Consider the following 6,467-nt stretch of genomic DNA (forward strand, 5'->3'; position numbering starts at 1 on the left):
TCTGTGTATAAGGTTTTCCCTAGTAGTGTATGGCATGAAAGGGTTGGCGGGAACATATAGCGGGAAGGGGTTGACGGGAAACGGGTGGCAGAAACATATGGCGGGAAGGGGTTGCCGGGAAACGGGTGGCGGGAAAATATTGAGGGAAAAGGGTTGCGCGAAAAAATATTTTTTCAATGTCTAAGATGGATAATGGTTGCACAGTATTTATATATCAAAATTTAAAAAAAATCACTTCGGCCTAACGTAAGCCGAAGAGTGGAGCCATGCAACTTCGGTCAACCATTAAGGTGAAAGATGGGCTCAAGCGACTTTTCGGCCTACTCCTGACCAAAAATGACTTTTCGGCCTACTCCTGACCAAAAAGGACTTTTCGGCCTACTCCTGACCAAAAAGGACTTTTCGGCCTACTTCTGACCAAAAAGGACTTTTCGGCCTACTCCTGACCAAAAAGGTCTTTTCGGCCCAGGTACGCATATTTTCGGCCAAGGCAAGGCCAAAAACTCCATTTCGGCAAAAGGGAGTCCGAAAACACCCTTTTCGGCCGACGCGTGGCCGACGGGGTGATAGTTTTGATTTTTCTCCACCCTTTGCTATAGTTTCTGAATTTGCTACAAAATACGTCATAATTTTGAAAAATGATCCTCTCTCTCAAATTCCTGAGCATTTTTTAACTCGTAAAGAATTTTCATTTTTTTTTTAAAATAGTTCGTGAACATTTTCTCAATAGGCAAAAAATTTAGTATGTTCAAGAACATTACTCAAATTCACCAACGTTTTCCAACTGCGAAGAAAACTTTCAAGTTTGTGAACAATTTTATTAAATACGTGAACAATTTTTCATATTCATGAACATTCTTCCAACTTCGTGAACATGTTTTCAAATATTCGAACATATTTCCCTATTCCCGAACATTTCTCAAATTTGTGAATATTTTCAAATACGTGAACATTTTTTCAAGTTTAGGAAATTTCTCTCAAGTTTGCGAGCAATTTTATTAATACATAAACGTTTTTTCTTATTGGGGAACATTTTCAAAATACACTCCTCGAAGATGAATTCCATCCATCCTTGACCAATATTTTTGTTTTTGAAACTCGGCCGAAACCTGGCCAGTAAATGGAAAGTGATAAACTTTTTGTTGATGGACTGATCGACTGTTCCACCGGCCCACACGGTGCAAATTCAAAGTCCGCGAGCGCTATGTCTTGCATTACGCGAGACGGGAGCACCTAGTTAACAAGCGCTCCTTTGGGAGCTTTGCAATGATCAGCGTCACTTGGCGCGCTCTCAGCCATTCGCCACATGTCGCGCTCTGGACGCTTCCTTTAGATTTTTTTTTTCCGCATGCGTTTTTGGCTTTTTAAAGGTTTTTCCTGGGTTTTTTTGACATTTTGGTTTTCCCTTATGTTCCTTAGATTTTCGATAAAAAAAATTGGGGAATTTTTCTTTTTACGAGAAAAAACGCGTTTTCTTTTTTCTTTCTTTCGTGAAAGTAACGGTTTTTTTCCGCGAGAGACACGGTTGTGCTTTAGCGAGAGTCACGGCCGTGCCTTTCGGAAGCGGGAAAAAAACGCATTTTCAGTTTTTTTTTCTTTCACGAGAGTCACGGTTATGCTTCCCCGAGAGGCACAGTTGTGCTTTCGCAAGAGTCACGGCCGTGCCTCTCAGAAAAGGAAAAACAAAATGCGTTTTTTGTTTTTTTTTTCGCGAGAGTCACGGCCGTGCCTCTCAAAAACGGAAAAAATACGCGTTTTCTGTTTTTTTTTCTTTCGCGAGAGTCACAATTTTGCTCCCCCGAGAGGCACGGTTGTAATTTCACGAGAGTCACGCCCGTGCCTCTCGGAAACGAAAAAAACGTGTTTCCTGTTTTTTTCTTCCACAAGAGTCACGGTTTTGCTTCCACGAAAGGCACGGGTGTGATTTCGCGAGAGGCATGGGTATGCCTCTTTCGAAAAGGGAAAAAACTGTGCTCCCGCTTCGGTTTTTTCGTTCGGTTTTTTCATCCGATTTTTTCCATGAAAAAAAGTTCGTCGAAACCTATCAACATGCTATCTAGTTTTGAAGATCTCGACGCGAGGAATCCAATGATGAAAACGTTGAAGATTTAGACGCACGGTTTAAAAGATAAAACATTTTGAATAAACGGATCTATAAAAAAGAAAAAACTCCCAGGTTGCGACAAGTGACATATTGCATATACGCCACTTATCGCGACCTGGGAAAGTGGAGTATTCTGTTCAACGAATACTCCTTAATTAGTGATTTCGACGCAAGACGGTAGCAGCTCGCTGACGGTTTTTCCTCTCCCGACGCCATATTGGGCCGGCCCATTCACGCGCGCATATAGTTGGAAAAGAGCTGAGGAAAGGGGGAACCAGGATCGATTCCTGGTCTCAAAGGTGACAGCGGGTGCTGCTACCAGTCCGATCAAGTTCCGTTCGTGATAAGTTGTAGGTGCGCGTCGTACTTGAGCCGATTCAAGCCGGTTTACTTTGAGTTTTTTTTCCTTCTTCATTTTTTTCATTCTTTTTTGCACTTGTTTCTTCATTTTTTTTCATTTTTATTCTTTTGTTTATTTTCTTTGTTCTTTTGGTTATTATTGTGCATTTTTTGTATACGTCAACAATATTTTTCTAATACACGTCTAACATTTTTCAAATACAAACCAACAATTTTTGCAATACATGGCCTACATTTTTGTATACACATTTTTTAAATGCTTGATTATCATTTTTCAAATATAATATTAACAATTTCAATACATGGTTAACATTTTTTTTCCATTTTTACAAAAAAAAATTAAATGCTTGATTAACATTTTCTTAATAGATGGTCAACCTTTTTTTCATACACATTTAACATTTTCCAAACGCTTGATTAACTTTTTCAGACCCTTGTTCGACATTTCTTTCAAATGCTGGATTAACATTTCTATATACTTGATCAAATATTTCTATCATTTTTAATACATGGTCAACATTATTAACATACACATTTAACAATTTCCCAATTGTTGATTAATATTTTTTAAATACTCGTTTAACATTTCCCAATTTTAGCTAGTTATGGTGCAAACTAAGTGTTGTGCCTCGTCTTAATCTATCTATATATCCTATCTTCTATTCGGCGACGTGGTTGCGCCCGTGGCGGATGTGGTCGCCGCCATGACTTGGTCGATCTCCCTCTTCTGTATTCGAGAAAAAAAGATCTCCGTCTTCTCTTTAGATGAGATGGGGAGGAGATGGTGAGAGATGAGGTCAACGGCATTGGGGAGAGGATAAGGGTAGACGCCAGTGGTGAGGCGGCGTGAGGAAGACGAGGTGGTTGGCGGCTAGGACACATGAGGGGAGGGGAAGGGAGGGGAGTGGTGCGTGGAGGGAAGTGGGTGTGCGGCGTGCCCAATTCACGAGAGAGGAGAGAGGTCGGCAAGGGAGCGACCCATGGGAGTTTTTTTCTTCTGAGTGAGCCTAGTTGGGCTATCTGCTGCGTCCAAGGCCCAATGCACCACATGTCTTCAAATTGGCCACCAGTAGCAGCCCTTAGAACAGACAGAGCCAGTTTGCAAATTTAAAGACATAAGTTTTTTGCACGCATGAAAAACATAACACCTATCTTTTCACACATAATGAACTATAGGTACTACCCAAAAAAACATAATGAACTATAGTTTGTCACAAGAACTCATGCCATCTCACAACCTCCCTCTGACCCTGCCAACATTGTTGCAACTGCACTCGCAAGTGTTATCGTAGATGATCATTTGCATGATTTCCCGTAAAACAAAATAAGATCTACAAACGAATAGAAGCTACACATACCATGGCATGCACACACATTGCAAGCCATACTAAGCAGATAAGTGTTAAAAACTTGTACTCCCTCATCTCAGTTTACAAGTCTTCCACGTGTATCTAGGTCGTCAATTTAATTATATAAAATAAATTGTTTGACATAAATTATATCATTAGAAAATAGAAATATATATTTTGTAATGTATGCCTCTTATTAAGTTGGTCAAATTAACAATCTAGGTACACATGCAAGACTTTTAAACTAAGATGGAGGGAGTACAACATATACAACACTTACGACAAGTAAAAGCAATTTGATGAGTCATGGTCTATCAAAGCAAGCTACATTACTAATCTAATCTATCTTAACATGTCACACATGATTACAATCTTTTTTGTGTGCAAGTCAAGCCTATCTAGTCTACATGTAACAACTTGTAGAACATTACAAAATTGATGTTTGCTAATAACTTTTAGAACACTACAACACTTGACATGTAAAAAGAATTTGATGAGTCATGACCTACTAAAGCAAGTTACATTACTAGTCTCATCTATCTTAACAGGCCACACAAGATTAAAAACTAAGTTCTGTGCAAGCAATGCTTATCTATTTTACACATAACAACTTGCATAACATTACAAACTTAGTTTTAGAAAATTAGGCAACCTAGATTAGTGTTTAGTTGTAAAGTGAATAAGATGAGTCATGTGTGTTATCACACCTTTTTGTGGTGGAATGATAGTGCCACCAAACACAACATACCAAAATATGATTTTGGGAAGCATCCAAGCACTTTCCAGACAAGCAAATGCCAATTGTGAAAGAGATAATGCCATGGCAGCTATAAATAGGCCTGTTGCATGATGATCATCCTTCCTCATTCATCATTCTCATAAGTAGAGTGCATCATTCAAGCCAAGCACGCACTGGTCAATACAAATCCATCATGAAGACATTTCTCATCATTTCCCTCCTTGCTATCGTGGCGACCACCGCCACAACTGCAGTTAGAGTTCCAGTGCCACAATTGCAGCCACAAAATCCATCTCTGCAACAACCACAAGAGCAAGTTCCATTGGTGCAACAACAACAATTTCCAGGGCAGCAACAAACATTTCCACCACAACAGCCATATCCGCAGCCGCAACCATTTCCAGCGCAACAACCATATCCGCAGCCGCAACTATTTCCACAGCCGCAACCTTTTCCGCCACAACTTCCATATCCGAAGCCGCAACCATTTCCCCCACAACAACCATATCCACAACCGCAAACACAGCATCTGCAACCACAACAACCAATTTCGCAGCAACAAGCACAACAACAACAACAACAACAACAACAAATCCTTCAACAAATCCTTCAACAAATTCTGCAACAACAACAACTGATTCCATGCAGGGATGTCATCGTCTTGCAACTACACAACATAGCGCATGAAAGCTCACAAGTATTGCAGCAAAGTAGTTACCAAGTGTTGCAACAATTATGTTGTCAGCAGTTGTGGCAGATCCCCGAGCTGTCGCGGTGCCAAGCCATCCACAATGTCGTTCATGCTATTATTCTGCATCAACAACAACAACAACAACAACAAGAACAACATCAACCGTCGAGCCAGGTCTCCTACCAGCAGCCTCAGTAACAATATCCATCAGGCCAGGGCTCCTTCCAGCCATCTCAGCAAAATCCACAGGCCCAGGGCTTTGTCCAACCTCAACGTCTGCCCCAGCTCAAGGAAATAAGGAACCTAGCGCTGCAGACGCTACCAGCAATGTGCAATGTCTACATCCCTCCATATTGCTCGACCACCATTGCGCCATTTGGCATCTTCGGTACTAACTGAGAAGAGAAGAACTCTAGTACTAGATATATGAAACACCGTGTTCTTAGTCCATGGTTTGGTCGTTGTACCGTTGAAAATATAAGGTGACATGCACTATCATGTAAGAACCCGAACTATACTAGTTCAAACTTGGGAATAAAAGACAAACACATGTCTTGTCTGCATATGATTGTTTATTTGAGTTCCATTCCTGTGCCCATTCACAAGTTCACCCCTAATTATATATATTACACATTAAGTAGATATTTATGTTGCATTAATCTGAAGATAACAAAATGAGTCTGAAACTTGAATTAAATTGAAGTATTTTCTTGGACTTTCAAATTGTGTATTATTAAAGTAGTAAGGACTATCCACATCCTTGGCTTGCCCTTGATCAATTATTCCCAGAGAAGCTTTCAGTTCATAAATCAATTACATTGATTTTTGTGAATGGTACATCTCCTCATCACGAGTATCATTACAGCTACTCCAAATCGCCCACATAACCGAAGCATTAATAGCGCCCTTCTTGCATCCGGAAATATGGATCGAAGATATCACTTGACCATGTTTCCAGGTGCAACCTTGGGATTTTTATGTCAAAATATTCTCAAGCAGAATCCAAGAATAAACTTGCATGCTCACGTGTGATGAGGGCAGATGAAGTAACATTTCCTCCCCATGGCCAGACATAGGGCACACACATAACCCCATCACATGCCTTTTTAGTTATGCATATGAAAGGTAGGATGTTTTTAATTACTCTCCACCAAAATACTCTTAACTTGGCTTGTACCCTAAGATTTCGTTGCCTTTTCAATTGTTCTTCCCCATTAGACAAAC

The 6,467-nt window shown here is 40.3% G+C and overlaps 1 pseudogene across 1 annotated transcript; it reads left to right on the forward strand.

Annotated features, from left to right (window-relative positions):
* Positions 1-4,681: 4,681 nt before the first annotated feature.
* LOC123175206 (alpha/beta-gliadin A-III-like) lies at positions 4,682-5,806 on the forward strand (annotated as a pseudogene). Its single transcript, XR_006487686.1, has one exon. The product of XR_006487686.1 is annotated as an alpha/beta-gliadin A-III-like (transcript).
* The last annotated feature ends 661 nt before the right edge of the window (positions 5,807-6,467 follow it).

Source organism: Triticum aestivum, unplaced genomic scaffold (genome assembly GCF_018294505.1).
Source record: "Triticum aestivum cultivar Chinese Spring unplaced genomic scaffold, IWGSC CS RefSeq v2.1 scaffold51229-3, whole genome shotgun sequence".
Taxonomy (NCBI): Eukaryota; Viridiplantae; Streptophyta; class Magnoliopsida; order Poales; family Poaceae; genus Triticum; species Triticum aestivum.